This window comes from Nycticebus coucang, chromosome 14, assembly GCF_027406575.1.
Source record: "Nycticebus coucang isolate mNycCou1 chromosome 14, mNycCou1.pri, whole genome shotgun sequence".
In the NCBI taxonomy this organism is placed as follows: domain Eukaryota; kingdom Metazoa; phylum Chordata; class Mammalia; order Primates; family Lorisidae; genus Nycticebus; species Nycticebus coucang.
This window is the reverse complement of record NC_069793.1, coordinates 89,823,588-89,840,322: the sequence shown is the minus strand read 5'-3', so window position 1 is coordinate 89,840,322 and position 16,735 is coordinate 89,823,588. Positions and strand designations below refer to the sequence as shown.

General features: G+C 33.0%; 1 protein-coding gene and 1 non-coding gene across 2 annotated transcripts in view; one reads left to right on the top strand and one right to left on the bottom strand.

Annotated features, from left to right (window-relative positions):
* Window positions 1–16,735, bottom strand: part of CNTN5 (contactin 5) — a 1,447,249-nt gene that overhangs the window by 1,183,858 nt on the left and 246,656 nt on the right. The gene's annotated exons all lie outside the window — the stretch shown is intronic.
* Window positions 10,296–10,419, top strand: LOC128566212 (small nucleolar RNA SNORA46). The gene has a single exon (XR_008374500.1). It is a non-coding gene; the product is annotated as a small nucleolar RNA SNORA46 (small nucleolar RNA).

The following is a 16,735-nucleotide window of genomic DNA, read 5'->3' as shown; positions in this document are numbered from 1 at the left end:
ATTTCACAATAGCCTTAATATTATATGAAAGGACATATCTGAATGAGAAAAAAGAAATGATTACAATTATATTTAATTTAGGTAGAGTATAATTAACTAAAAATAATATTTTTTTAATAGGCACACTGGTGCACACCTATAGTCCCAGCTACTTGTGAAGCTCAGGTGGGAAGATCACTTGAGCCCAGAAGTTCAAGGACAGCCTAGGCACCACAGCAAGACCATGTGTCTGGAAAAAAAAAATTAGTAATAATTTTCTAGATTAAAATTAAAAATTTTCTAGATTTTTTTTTGCTTTGGTATCTTTCTACAAAATCTTCATGGTAAAATATCTGTGTGGGTTAACAAATCAGTAAATTTTGATTTTACTAAAAAAGGAAAAAATGACTTGATTATTTACTTAAATAGGTCCCCGTTGAATATGCAAGCACATCTATAAAGAGACAGCGTATGACAGTGTTTATTCTAGAAACAATCCACTCAAGAATAAAATTCTGCACACACTTAGTTCTGTGACGTTCGGAAAGGCACTGAGGTGCATGTTCAGTTTCCTTTCTGACTTTGGAGAAGATATTTAGGCTCTCTATACTCAGTTTCCTTATTAACAAATGGACTAATAATAGCACTTACATCACAAAGCTGTAGTGATGATTAAATGAGCTTCCATGTATAAACCATGGAGGATTGACTGAAGTATGGTAAGTAAGCACCACGTGTTGTGATAGCTTTAAATATCACCACATGGTTTTGAGATATGTATTCAATGGATACTCCAGTTAAGGGTGGGATGTTACTTAGTAACTTGCTTCCAAGAAGCAGAACTTGGTAAACATGATTGAGCATAACTTCCAAAGGTAGGTCATAAAAGACATTGAAGCTTCCATCTTTTTTCATGGATAATTCATTCTGAATGAAACAGCTGCTATGTCCTAAGGTGACTCAGGCAGACTTTACCTAAGTAAAGGCCCACACGGCAAGGGACTAAGGCCTCCTGAGAACAGCCAGTAAGGACCCAAGTCTACCTGCTAAGTCATGCACAAGTTCTCTTGAAAAGTGAATCTTGTAGCTCCCGTCAAGACTTGAGATCACTGCAGTCCCAATAGACACCTTAAGTGCAATTTTATGAGACTCCCTTTGTCAGAAAGAAATATCAACTAAGTTGCTCATTGACTTTTGATCTTCAGAAAATGTGAGATAGTAAGTGTATGATGCTTTAGGCTATGAATTTTGGAATAATTTGTCATGCAGTAATAAATAACGAATACTAGTGTTAGTTATTATTAAAGATTCTATATTGCGTTTAAATGTTATATAAAATGAATAAATTTTATTAAAGTTTATTTTTTCACCCCATAAATAAAACTGCTTCAGGTGTTTTATAACAATGAAAAAGTAGTACTAACACTTGCTAGGATTAACCATTAATACTGATTATGATACATCATTTTTATTTACTTTGTTTTTATCTAAAAAAATTTAAAACAAATAGAAAAATGCATTTCCCACTAATAATATACATCATTTTAGCATGCATTTAATTGCTCCCAGTTCACAATTCATAAAGTATGGTTAATTTAACATTTTGTTATGTCCCGAGATACAAATTAACTTTAGTGCAATATGAGATTTTGTCATATGACAACTTAAGTTGTTTTAGATATAGAGAACATAAAACTAAGTAAATCCCACCAATTTGTACAGTCATTTATCCACTTATTTAGCAAATATTTATTAAGCCCCAAACATAGTTGTACATGCTGAAGAGGGGATGTTGAGGAAGTAGACTTAATCCCTTTCCTCGGGGAGCTTTTAGTCTATAAGTGCATGTTGGTAACAACTCTGACTATCATCTTAGTAACAGAGGAAACATTTATCAAATTGTGACCATTGCATTTAATATGGAAATGCACTCTTGTAGGACACTTTCTCACACATGTAACTGTGACATTGGCTGGAGCACAGCCATGGTTGCTGTATGGCTGCTGTGTTTCAGAATAGATGTGGTCTTATTATTGTGTCTACTTAAGTATATTAATGACAGTTTATAGGCTTATTATTAGGAAATCTGGATGATAACCCGTGTCCAAAATGCTTACTTTAATTCTACTTTAATTTACAAAATTTTATTAATAGAAAAAAGTTTCATACTTCAAAAATTAAGATAAATCTTGGTAGATCTGAGGAAAGGTCATATGTAAACATATTTACATTCTAGAGAAAAGTCTGGTGCCTAATACAGTCAGAGGTCTAACCTTGCTGGTAAAAGGCCAACTGTGTTCCTGAGGGGTTGGGTGTAGGTCTTCACTGGTAATTCATGTGATAAAAAGGTGAAAAAGTATTTGATTCACATTTTTTCAGAATCATACACTAGAAGAAAGACTAAAGGCTGTATAAATAAATATAAAGGGATTAAAAACATATATGCCCTGATTGATAATCTATTTTAAATAACCAGTTTATTGTGTTTTTAAAATTACCTAATGCATATCTCACTGAACACATTTCAAAGCATAACATTATACTCCATAATATGTTCAATCATTATGTATTAGTTAAAAATAAAACAAAAATGGAATAGTCCCTCTGGAGGTCTGCAAGAAAACGATGGAATGAGCTCAGGACGCTGTTGTAGAGGGTTGGAAGGTTAAGGAGGAGGCAGAGAGGGACACGCAGACCAGCTTTCACAATTTTTATGTAAGCCTGGCCATAGCATTTAAGTATTTATCAAGTGTACTTTTTTTGCATTTCTTGACAGATGCAGATGTGTTTCAGAAGAAAAACATAACCATTATCCAATTTAGATAATCATATATTATCATTTGTAAAATAGAATCATCTGTGAAAATCAAATTGCACAATTTATATCTAATTCTTGTGTGATTGTTTTGCTCTAAGAAACATAATGCTCATGAAAATAATCCTCCCATAGGTATAAGTTTATAACATTTTACTTCTATGAAATACTTAAACTTATCTCATTTATATTTCAACAATATACTCTTCCAGATAGAGCAAAAGAAATCGTATCTGATGGGAGTTTAGTCAGTTCCTTTGGTAAGATGAGGTTATCTCTGCACAAGTAGGAAGATCACTGCTTTGACTAAGAATTAAGGACAAAACGAGTTTAAAAACTACCTCCCTTGCCACATACACGGTGCAAATATGTACACATGGGGAAAAGAAACTGTGTTCTGCAAGCAATTCCATGTTAAATGCCAAGCGAGAGGCAGGGCAACTCTTCTGCGTTCAGTTTCCCTTACAACCTGTGTATTACTGACTGTGTTTTTCTTCTCCATAACTATCAAAAAAAATCAGACAACGAACAATAATATTTCAGGATTACATCATCACAATATTACCTAAAATAATAAACTATAGCATACATATAGTAGATGATATGTATTGTTACATCTTTAAAACAAAGAAAATGAGAGAGGGAGAGAGATGAATTTAACAAAGGGCGCTTAGCAAGAGGTCTCTCGCAGGGAGGGAAATAAGACGGAAGCACCAGGAGGCTCTCGGGTGCCCAAGACAGTGGTGCTTTGGCACTTGGGCAGGATGATTAACTTTGACAGGTTAAATTAACACAAACATAAAACAGAGGAAATCTATCCTCGCGTGTCTCTCTGCCAAGAAATACAAGACTGTAATTGCCGTGATCCAGCTCTTCAGCGTAAAACCAGCCAAATGCTTACACCCAGGGATTGATTTTGCAGAGCAAGACTCTACTCTGATTTTAGGGTCATTGGAAGATTTGCGTCCTTTACACAACAGGGTTTCCTCTTAAATTCTATCCAGGTTAATTGCGGATACAAGCAAATGCCATGGCCTGTCTACACATACGTTTTAAAAGGAATTAGGCAAGTGTTAGATCAATGTTATAAAAGGAATTAGCTAACTCCATTAAAAGCCTTTATCTTTTGTCCATATATATTTTTTAAGGACAAACAAATACATCTAAGTATACATATTGTTCAAAAATAGATTTGATGTGTGTGTTGATTCAATCATTCCCCACCGATAATACTCACTACATGACATTTTGCTTCCCTGTTAGAGATACTATGACTTCCTTTTTCTTTGCATACGATGTAATAAATAAATACCTTTCAGAGACCTTGTTTGCAGAATTAACAGTGGCAATCTTGGTTTAGTATTTTTTTCATCACCACTTTAATAATATTCAATTACATTAATAATTTTAATAACTACCACTTTAGTTATTTGCTTTCATAATTTTAAATTATGAATCAATAGTTCATTACAATGCTTTTAATGTTTGGAAATGGTTAAAATGTTCATACTTGTTTCTGGTTTTGTTTTTCCAGATTCTCCTACTCCTTGGCTCTACTTTGCAGTCCCAGTTATTGGCTTCTTGGCATCTTTCTTTAATTCAAACAGCTAGTCCTTATCATGGGCTTACTGCACTGGCCTAAAAACAGCATATGAGTTCTGTTTTTTTTTTTTTTTTTTGGCCAGGGCTAGGTTTGAACCCACCACCTCCGGCATATGGGACTGGCGCCCTACTCCTTGAGCCACAGGCGCCGCCCCATGAGTTGTTTTTGATCTCATAGTAACACTTACTTGAGGAAGTTGGAGCTCAGAGGCTTTACACAATTTGCCTAAAAACAAATAGCTAGAAAACATCAAAGTGAATTTACACTGAGGATTGCCAAAAACCTTAGGTAAGTGAGAATTATCTCTTTTGTTATATGGACATCCATGCTATTGGTTCAGCTGCAGCCAGGCAGGGCTGTACCTTTTGTATGAAGAGAGAGAGAGAGAGATTCAAATTTGGCTTTGGTAATAGAAGTTGAATATAACGTTGCCATTGAATATCTGGAACTCATAGCTGTATCCCTTTAAGTATTAGTGCATTAGAATGTTAAACAAATGGAATCCAATGAAATGGATGCCAATTCATTTATTAATGTTTCTCATTGATTTTATGAATGAAATCATAAAATTAATCACAGTTGATAGTGCTTTTATGCCCTATCTTCATGAAAAGGAAGATGAAGCCTATTTAAATGTTTTAATTGTTGGGTTAGAAATAGATTTGCTTTTATCAGATCAATATTGCTTTGACCAAGTTTCAATTAAACTATTGAATGAAGGAAAGGATTTAATTATATTTCATTCTTTCACTTTCATAATGAGGAAGAAAGATGTGCTTTTTTAACTTTTTGAACTACATATATAATGTAACTTAGAAACCAAAACTGAAAGTCTTTAGAAAGACTAAAGTTTACATTAAAGGCAAAAGATGTTATTTTCTTCCAGTTCTTCATATCTCTTAAGAATATTTCCAAGATTTATCTTCATCTTAAAAAAATATAATAATGCAAGTGGTTATTGTACTGTTAGAATTAATTGAAATTTGGTTATCTATGAACAACCTTAGCACTGGGACGTCTGCTACCAGTGACCAATACCTCTTCCCATTGCAATCACCTCTCTCCAGAAGACTATTTCAACCCTTGTCTAGGCTTCCTGTTATTTTCTACTTTTTTTGATCATGAATACATTTATTCATATGTGAGGTACAATGTGTTGATTTTTTTTTTATGCAATCTGACATGGTTACATCAAACCATTCATCATAGCTTTTGCCTCATTTACTTAATTATTGTGTTAAGACATTAATCCTTCCTTTATATTCTTCTATCAATATTATTACCAATTGAGATGTTCTAGGATTCAAGACTTAACCATTACTCCTCACCCCTTTTTAACATTTTCTCTTATTCTCCATTACTTTAAGAATGGACTCCACTTTTTCTTAGTCTTAAATACAGAACTCTTTTTTCACCTGCCTTTGTCCACACACCTAGATGCTGCACACCAAACTAACAGCAATTCCATGAAAACATTGGTGGTTTTTGTTTTTGTTTTTGTTTGTGGTTGGCCAAACTCTTCTGTTTCTCTGCTGAAAATGTCCTCTCCCCTCACCATGTCTAGCAAAAGCATTCAGTCATCCTTTGGTTCTTATTAAGAATATATCTCCCATACTAACATTCACAGATGGTCCAGTGTCCTATATAAAATGGCATAATATTTGCATACAACATATACACACCCTCTGCTATATTTTAAATCATCTCTAGATTAGTTATAATACCTAATACAATGTGAATGCTATATATATATATATATATATATATATATAGCTTTTTACTGTACTGAGTTTTTTTGTATTTGTTACTATTGTATTGCCATTTTTTTATTCATTTTTCTGAATATTTTTGATCCACAGTTGACTGCCTCTGAAAATTCAAAAGGCTGTATTACTCATTCATCAAGAAATAGCTCAAACACTACTCTTTTCTGAATTTATTATTATAATTTCTATACTTCTACCTTCCACTTATCTTTTGTTCTTATAGCTTTTACATTTATATCATGAAGCACAGTATGTGATATTGTCCCAATCTGTTTATGCATTTGTCTTCATCACTGAAATTCAAATTCAATAATTCAACCTTTTATTCATCTTCATATAACTCCAGCCCCACTTAGAGCTTAGTATAGCGTACAGATGCTCAATAACTGCTTACAGACTGATTGAGACTTGATATCATTTTAAAGCCTACTTCATTTGATAAAATAGCAAACTGTAGACTGAGGGAAGAGCAGAAAGTACTAATTCTTACTAATACATGATTTTTTCCCAATATATAAATACTTAAATACAAACGTGAGTTGAATGGGATGCAATAAGATAAAAAAGTTTCACCTAAATTGCTAAAATTTACAACCGAAATCGAACAGCAATTTATTTTCCATGTTAGAGAGGGAAAGCCCTTCAAGCAGGAAAAACAAACATTTCAGGCTTCCTTCTGCAAGTGGCAACACCTCTGATCATCTGCCCAGCGTTTCCATCACGCCCATTTTCTGACATGCTGTCTTTCCTGCTTTTATTGTCCTTCAGCTACATTACGTGCTAAGCAAGTAATCAGAGTCCAAATAAAAGGGCCACAGTTCCAATTTAACTTTCAATATTATCATCCTGTTGCCAGTGGCAAATGCAGTGATGACAATGATAAATCTATAATCCTCCTTGCTAAAGACCTAATAAAATGAAATGTTTCAGCAAAAGCATATTTGGACTCAGTTCTACAATGTGCACTGTCATTTTCTGTTTTTACAAAGCTACATGGAAACATCTCTCCAAAAGGAATGTATTAATTTGCATTCCCACCAGCAGTGTAGAAGTGTCTCGTTTTCTCCACATCCATGCCAACATCTCTGGTCTTGGGATTTTGTGATATGGGCTAATCTTACTGGAGTTAGATGGTATCTTAAAGTAGTTTTGATTTGCATTTCTCTGATGATTAAGGATGATGAGCATTTTTTCATATGTCTATAGGCTGTACGCCTGTCTTCTTCAGAGAAGTTTCTCTTCGAAATGTTTGGAGAACACTCAGACATCTAAAAATAGATCTGCCATTCAATCCTATAATTCCTTACTAGGTATATACCCAGAAGACTAAAAATCACATTGTAATAAAGATATTTGTACCAGAATGTTTATTGCAGCCCAATTCATAATTGCTAAGTCATGGAAAAAGCCCAAGTGCCCATCAACCCACAAATGAATTAATAAATTATGGTATATGTACAGCATGGAATATTTTGCAGCCTTAAAGAAAGATGGAGACTTTACCTCTTTTATGTTTACATGGATGGAGTTAGAACATATTTTTCTTAGTAAAGTATCTCAAGAATGGAAGAAAAAGTATCCAATGTACTCAGCCCTACTATGAAAGTAATTTATGGTTTTCATATGAAAGCTATAACCCAGTTATAACCTAAGAATATAGAGAGGGGGGAGAGGGAGGAGAGAGAGGGGGGAGGATGGGCAGAGGGAGGGTGATTGGTGGGATTACACCTGCGGTGCATCTTACAAGGGTATATGTGAAACTTAGTAAATGTAGAATATAAATGTCTTAACACAATAACTAAGAAAATGCCAGGAAGGCTATGTTAACCAGTGTGATGAAAATATGCAAATGGTCTATAAAAACACAGCTATGATTTAATATAAAACAAAAAAACAAAAAAAACAAAGCTACATGGAAGAAAAAAACCCTTCTTCAATATTACTCTTGCTCCAAAACTTTCTCTGTACACTTTGCTCTTCCAGATCCCTTTCAAATTACTAATTTTGTTTTTTTGTGTTCTTTTTTTTAATTTTTTTTTTTTTTTTTATTTTGGGGATTCATACAAAGTGTAACCTGGGTACAATAAGCCAGGTTACACTGATTGCAATTGTTAGGTAAAGTCCCTCTTGCAATCGTGTCTTGCCCCCAGAAGGTGTGACACACACCAAGGCCCCACACCCCTCCCTCCTTCCCTCTCTCTCTTGTTTTGTTTTAAATTTGTTTGGCAGGCAAAGACAGGGCATCATACTATTTCACTGGGCACACTTCAAGTGTTTCCCTTTATTAAGTTAAATTGACTAATACATATATCAAGGATATTTTGTTTTCCTTTACCTATTTTAGTAGCTGACATCACCAATCAGTGCACTAAAAGTGTCTAATAACGTCACTATAGCCAAGCTTTATAAAAACATAAAATTAACTGATAAATTTTTAAACTATTAATATTACCTACTCTGTCATATTAAAATTTAACATGAAATATTAAGATAAATTAATACGTGTTTTCTTTGAAAAGAAAGTAGAATACATTTAATTTTATTGCAGAAATTGTCCTTGGGCAATATGTTAATACTTATCCACAAAAAATTATTTATGAGTTTATGAGGTTGCTTATGAGATTTTTAATGGTGAGAGAAGATTTCTAGCACCTAGAATTAGGTGTACATTTCTTGAAAAGTTTCAAACTATTGAGCACATTCTAAAGGGAATTTCCCCAAACTATGTGGCATCATTGAATAAAATCCATCATCTTCAAATTATGTCTCTATGAAGTAGAACAAGCGTATCTTCCTTTGCCTACGCTTTTGCTTTTAAAATTTCCTCTGTTTCAGGGGCCCAGTAAATTCTTGCTATCCGTTCCAGAATGCAGTGTCACACAATTATCCGTGTGACAGTCATCAGACTTGTCTGATTCTGTACTTCCTGTAAAACGTTAGGTTTATACATGATAGGTATTTTTATCTTAAATTACATTTCATAATTTCAATAAAATGAATAGATACTGACATATAAAACAAAACATTTAAAAGACCTAACATTAACTAAACATTTTGCCTCTGAATTCAGAGATGAGGTACTGGGAAGACAAGCCGGAACAATTATATCTTTGTATAAAATTTAAAATCAACATTGGGTTTTTGTTATAGTTGTAGACATAGATATTCCATGAGCATGAGTGAAGGTATTTTTCAATCGAAAATTGAAGGATTTATGTATTTTATTTAAATATGTCACTGATATTTTTGCCTTGCAATACCTGCATTCTCAAAGGCAAGACCCAATATAAATCTATTGGAAGCAGGAAAACACAACAAGAGGTATAAACAGAATATCAAATAAAGGACAATAAATACACACTGATTAACATGTAGCTTGTTCTATGAACCTTACATGCGCACAGGGCTACCGCTATGAGGGAATAGAGGCGTATTTGGTTACTTAAATTTTTCAGAAGAAAAATAATTTTCTCTTTTCATCTTTTCCCCCCCAAAGCAAAATCTTTCTACCGTCTCTCTCTTTGTACAAGTTTCCCCAGAATTGATGTTCTGGAAAAATTAATTAGATAAAATCAATTTTTTCTGAAGATATGGAGGTCTATCACAAATAATATACAAAACTTTGGGTAAATTAGTTGAAGATTCCCAAACTTCATTTTTGATTATACATAAGATTTAAAGACAATAAAGTTCAATTCACCTGATAATCACAGATCATTTGAGACCATGGAATTTTTTAGAAAGAAACTTTTTCTCTGTGATAAATTAATGTAGGGAACTAAGAAATGATGACATCACTCAAAGAAAATATTACATGGAAATGAGGGCACACTATGCATAAAACTACTCGATATATCTCCTTGACCCTAAATTTACCCCCCAATTTCATAGTCCAAATTATTAACCTCAGTTTTCAAAAGCCTTCTTAAAATGATAGGATTTTTTTACTGACTTAATTTATAATATTTGAGGATCATCTGGATGGTACATTCTATGTAATGAAAACTGTGGCATCCAATAAAATACATTTTTAGATTGGAGAGAAAATAGAGTTACAGTATATGAATTCAGCCCTCTTTCCTTTCTTACCATATTTCACCTTAAGAAATGTTTTTAAGACTCAACAGTAAACAGCACTATATTTAAGCCTATGGATGGGAATTTTCTCCATTCTTGGTTACACTCTGGAGCAAACCAATTCCTGACTCTTTCTCTTGCACAGCTGACTTGTACTGTTCTGGAGTTAAGGCACTTTAGAAAACAAACAACAAAAAGAATCAATAGTAAAGTAGCTCTGTGTAGGTGTTTTAGGAATAGGGAAGAATCATAAGCTACGGTCATTACCTTTAAAGAGCTCATAACCTACATAAATAAATCTAGAAATAATTTAAATATTCTAAAAAATAAAACTTAACATTAAAAAATATTATCCTACATACACAGTAGTATGAAATATGCCTTTTTCTTAACAGAATTTCAGAAATTCAAGTATGCATATGTATATAAAACAAAACCGCAAAAAAAAAGCAAAAAGATAGACAGGGAAAGAAAAAAAGAAAGACTATTTAAAAATAGGGGATATTTTTGGTCCAGAAAATGAAGAAATTGGTTACATAAAAATTTTGGAAGAAGCTTTATAGAATAGGCTGCAATTTAGCTGTGCCTTGATAAATGAGTAGAAGTTAGAGAAGAAACCTTGAAAAAAATGCTAAAAGAGGTTAAATCAATAAAAATAGCTACCATGATCATTATTATAATTATAATAATTACCAACATATAATTTCACTAAGCTCTTCATAATAAAATCATTAAAACAAAGGTTTTCTTAAGTTTAGTTAAAATTTTGTACTAAGGATTTTGTATCAATTGTTCTATTTATTCATCATGAAGTCCTTCTGAATAAATTCTATTTTATCTTTATTTTTAAAAGGGGGAAATGGCGTTGCAGTTAAGCACTTCTCCTAAGGATAATAGTCAAGTACTGTTGGAGATGAAAGTCATATCTCCAAAGGGCATGCTTTCAAATGTCAGAATTTAATCCCTGCTTAAAGAAAATATTGAAAGGTGGAAATATCACGATGGATGTTAAGAACATCACCAGCGTGGGTAAGCACATGGGTAATATTAGAAAATAAATTTCAATTTTAAAAGGACTATAAGGAGATTTCAGACCAAAAAGAACATCCAAATGGGTATCCCTAGAGAATTCTTAGGTAGATTGAATGGCCCAGTAATTAATAGCAAGGGGCTGAACATCTGCTTTGCTTTTTCATGAGTTGGCCCAGAAAAGCTCTATAGTGTGAGAAAACACACAAGAGTTTTACCTGTCACATGACACTGAAAGTTCAGTTTTCTTATTTGTTATTTAATCTAATATTCATTGGAAAAATGGTATGTAGTGTTCCCTAAGTTCATTTCTTTGCATTACTAGTTAACTTTTACATATAGGTTAGACAATGAATTTCATGAACTCATCCTAGAGAAAGCATGCTTCATACCTCATTGCTAAATACCACTACCATCCCCAGAAGGCCAGTGGAGATACCTCAAAGGTGGACTGTACTATCGAAAGTGATATTCAGCAATGAAGTAGGTATCACTTTTTCTAGGATGAGTTTGCAAACTTTATTGTCAGGCCTCATAGGATGACAGCTCTGATGGTCGTTCCAGAAAAAGAGTTCCACAACTGCTTTTAAGGGGGCAGTAGGTGCTGGTATCAGTCCACTGCTTCACAAAGAGAGTGCTTTGAAGGTGGCCTTAGTACCATTCAGCAATGAGGCACACAGCCCTTAGGGCAGGACGAGTTTGTGAACTTGACTGTTCCACCTCCTATCACAGATCTTTAATAGGCATCTAATGACTGTAATTTAATGGATTGAATATAATGGCACAGTAAATTTTTTTTTTTTTTTGGCCGGGGATGGGTTTGAACCCGCCACCTCTGGCATATGGGACCAGCGCCCTACTCCTTGAGCCACAGGCGCCGCCCATGGCACAGTAAATTTTAAGATAAATAGAAACTCTGACAGATATAAGCACTGTAAATTTAGCTTTAAAGATAGATTCAGTATAATTAGCTCTAAATAGCTGTTAATACAATTCAAGTAAGGGTGAAAAGAAATACAGCCGGGAGCCGTGGCTCAGGCCTGTAACCCTAATATTCTGGGAGGCTGAGACGGAAGAATCGCTTGAGCTCAGGAGTTCCAGTCCAGCTTGAATGAGAGTGAGACCCCATCTCTATTAACAATAGAAAAATTAGCCAAGAATCAAGCTGGTTTCTGTAGGCCCAGCTACCTGGGAGGCTGAGGCAAAAGGATCACTTTGAGATTGCTGTGAGGTATGCCCTGGCACTTCATCCAGGCTGGGAGAGGGGCATTCCAGTCAAAAAAATAAAAATAAAATACATATATATGTATATATATATTTATATTTTATATACTTATATAATATGTATATATAAGTATGTATGTATGTATGTATATATAATATATTTTTGCTTCTGAAGAATTATATAATATATTCTTGCTTCTGAAGAATTTAAAAGTTCTGGTCACTGCTTTTGTATATTCATAGCATTTGTATGTTTCCCAAGTGCCATCTTAGCCCTCATTCATACTTGGATAGTACCTTTAGATCAGATTTATTCTTATCTTACAGATACCAATTAAGTTTCAATTGCTCAAAGACACATAGCCGGTAACTGGGAATACTTAATAGAAAGTTGATCATCCAATAATGCCAGACATCTCTCTTTCTACACGTTGACTGTCTAAAGTCAAGATAACCATGCATATGGAATAAGAACTTGGACGTGAATTTTAACCGTGGATACTGTTTTTCAGAAATAATCATTTGGACCAAATTTTGAGTGAAAGCATGATTATATTTAGTGACATTTCAAAGAAGAGATAAAAGAATCACCTTTTGATGATTATGTAATTAGAAACTTAGAAAGTAATAAGAGGCATTTTGTGTTAAAAAATGTTATTGCTTCATTGATCTGATCCTTTCTGTATTTTAGCATTACACACATGAGAAGAAAATATGAAAATATGTTTCATTTTTCATAGAGACAAAACCCTAAATCTTTAACAGGAGGCATTGGATGTGTGTAAAGAATACTACATACATTTACTTGAGGGTCAAAAAGTGATGTCTGACTAAATGGAAATCCATTCCATATTCTCAGGTTTTTAGTTAAAAATATCTGAAACAAAATTAAAAAGTAAACGGTGATTCCTCCAAAAATATACACTAGAAACGATTCAAACACACACTCAACACACTCAGAGTGAATTAAATATTTACATCTGGACAATAAATTCTGTCAGGAAAGTAAAAATACATGTTGACAACAATGGGAAATCTCCAGATGCTAAGGAAAGGTAATCGTATTTGGCTATATTTAAATTTATAACTTTCACATGATGAAAAATGCGATCAATATATAGCAAGAAAATATATTCACTCTAGGTGACAAAGGATTTATATTTATACTACAAAGACTTGCAAATAACAAGGAAAAGAAAAAAATGTGAAAAATGATAAAAGGTTATGCATAGACAATTTACAGAAGAACAAATACAGACTCTAAAAGTATATAATAGTGCTCAAAGTTGTAAGCAGCCTAGAATATGGAAATTAAAATAGTAAGGTATTGTTTTATACCATATGAGTCTGGAGACATAAACAAAAGCTATAACATCATGTTTTCAAAATACAGAATGAAAGGTACTCTTATTTACTCGTACTAGAATTATGAAATGTTACATATTTTAAAAGCCATTCTGAAAACCTCTTTAAATTTTCAAATGCTCATAAAACACACACAGACATTTCCTTTCAACAAAAATTCAATAGTTTTTGTCCTCAGAATCCATTCAATGAACTTAAAATTACTGCAGTTCAGGAACAAAAACAAACAGCATGCCTACTAAGTGAAAAAGTATTACTTTTCTATGCTATATACTTACATAAAACAATTTAAAGGAGGAAATTAGAACTATGCCAGTTCCCACTGCAGATAAGTATCACTGAGTAATTAAAACATAAAAAATAATATTTAGTATGATCTCATTCTAAGACAAAACATGGTGACATTAAAAACCTAAAATCTGCCTATATTAATTTATTTATGTATAAGGTACTGACATGTATGTTTATTGGATGTTAGGAATATGGCACATTATTTTTACTAATCTAGTAAAAATTTTAGATTATCAACATGGAAAAGGGAAAGAGTCCACAAAAAACATTTATATGTGATTATATTTGTTGCAATTTGTAAAAAGCGAATAAAGAATTATATAATTCTGTCCATAGCAAATGCAGTTAATGAGTATACTATACTGTGTGTTTGAATACATGCAATATTGTTGGATGGATTATGTGTAATATATGGATATGACTCACATACTGTACTATGTTAAAATAATTTTAAAAACAAATTATAACATCATAATTTGAATATAATATTATACTATGTTCTGCCTTAAATTTTTTCTTCTCTTACTAACATTTTATTCTATGACTATCACTTTTCAATTCCTGAGGTTGAAGAACTGAATTTCAAAGTCTAATTATCATTTTGAAGATAGCTCATTGTAAACACTAAAATATATTTGATAGCATGTTTTTGATGATCAGAAAAGAAATATTTCATACTTGAGTGTCTGTGCTATTTTTCAAATCACAACTTTTTTCTCCTTTTTTGTACAGATGATGACATTTACATTCACCTTCTAACTATTTTCCCTTTTTTCTTTCTAACCCAAACTAGAAAAACCAAATCATGTTTTAACATGATTGTTATGTTTTAACATATAATTTGACATATTTGAAATATCGGTACTCTTATTATAAATGATGTTATTATATCTTGTGAAACTCTCTCAAACTGGATTTTGAACATAATTTCTCTGGAAATTTGAAAATGTAATAATTTTTCAATTAGTAAAAAGTTTAAATGAAGTATGCTTATGCATATCAAAAATTAAATAAGTGATCTTATGGTGTCATTAATACAATAAATACTAAGACTAGGTCCAGTAATAAACTGTTAAAAACCTACTGTTTTGTTTGAGTTATCTGAACATAAATACAAGACGTTTAACATTACGTTCACATAAATTTTGGATTCAACATTTAGTGAGAAGTTCAGTTGTTCAGGGGAAAAGAGGTATTGTGGTATAGTGTGAAATACATGGAGTTTAATTTCAGTAAATTTCCATTCTACACCTGGGGAATCTTTGGTGTGTCGACCTCCTAAGTTTCACAAATAGGAATGACCCTTTTTTTTTCAGAGGCTTGATGAAAAAAATTAGGTCAAAACATTTACATTCTACATTTACCAAGTTTCGCAAATACCCCTGTAATAAATGTTTTGGCACAGTAACTGAGATAACGCCGGAAAGGCTAAGTTAACCATTGTGATAAAAATGTGTCAAATGATCTATGAAGCGAGTATATGATGCCCCATGATCATATCAATGTATACAGTTATGATTTAATAAAAAAAAATAAATAAAAAATAAAAGTTCACAATCTGAAGGAAAAAAAAAAAAGAAAAAAATTAGGTCGTGTACCCTATGATTACTTTGTAGACCTGGCAGGACTTACAGAGAATTATGCCTATGATCTTACACTTTGTTTATACTTTCTCCAAAACAGTTATGTTCTCCACATTTTTCTCTTAAACTAGGCTCTGTAGGACCCTTGTGTATGTACACTATTCCATGGGTATATAATAGTTGAGTGATAATTGAAGACACTCTCCATGAAACTTACCTTGGGTTCAGAAAGGAGTATATTTATTCAAATATGTTCCAGAAATCTACTCTGCTAAGATAGTACCCAAAATGTATGGCCACTTTCATATGAAAAGTAGGCCTGTAAAGGAATTGCACATTTGGCTCATTAAAAACTCAATGAAAATTCATAATGCCCTTTAAATTGACTCCAACCATCCCTATAAAGTGCTCTCATCTTGAAATTATAGCTCCTCTAAACATATGTATTTAAAGATTTATAGTTTGCAAAACCAGTGTGTGGACACAGCTCTTAATGTCCACTTGCTACACCAATTAGGTTGTGCAGCTTTGAGCAAAGCTTTTACTTGTGACATTTCATTTCTTCACTTGTGAAATGGAATTTAATCTGTATTTTCTTCCTAGCTTTATCATGATACATTTTTTTTCTGAGTAAATATTTGTGAAAATGTTCTTAAAACAATATATAATAACTATAGTTATTATTATTATTATTGTTATTATTTTGAGACAGATTCTCACCCTGTTGCCCAGGATAGAGTGCTGTGGTGTCATAGCTCACAGCAACCTCCAATTCCTGGGCTAAGGCTACCCTCTTCCCTCACCCTCCTGAGCAGCTGAGACTACAGGTGTGCACCACCACACCCAGCTAGTTTTTCTACTATTAGTAGAGACAGGGTCTTTCTCTTGCTCAGGCTGATCTCGAATTCCATCCCCCTTGGCCTCGCAGAGTGCTCAGGTTACAGGTGTGAGCCATTGCACCCAGGCTATAGTTGTTACTCCTAAATAGAATAAAGAATAGAAA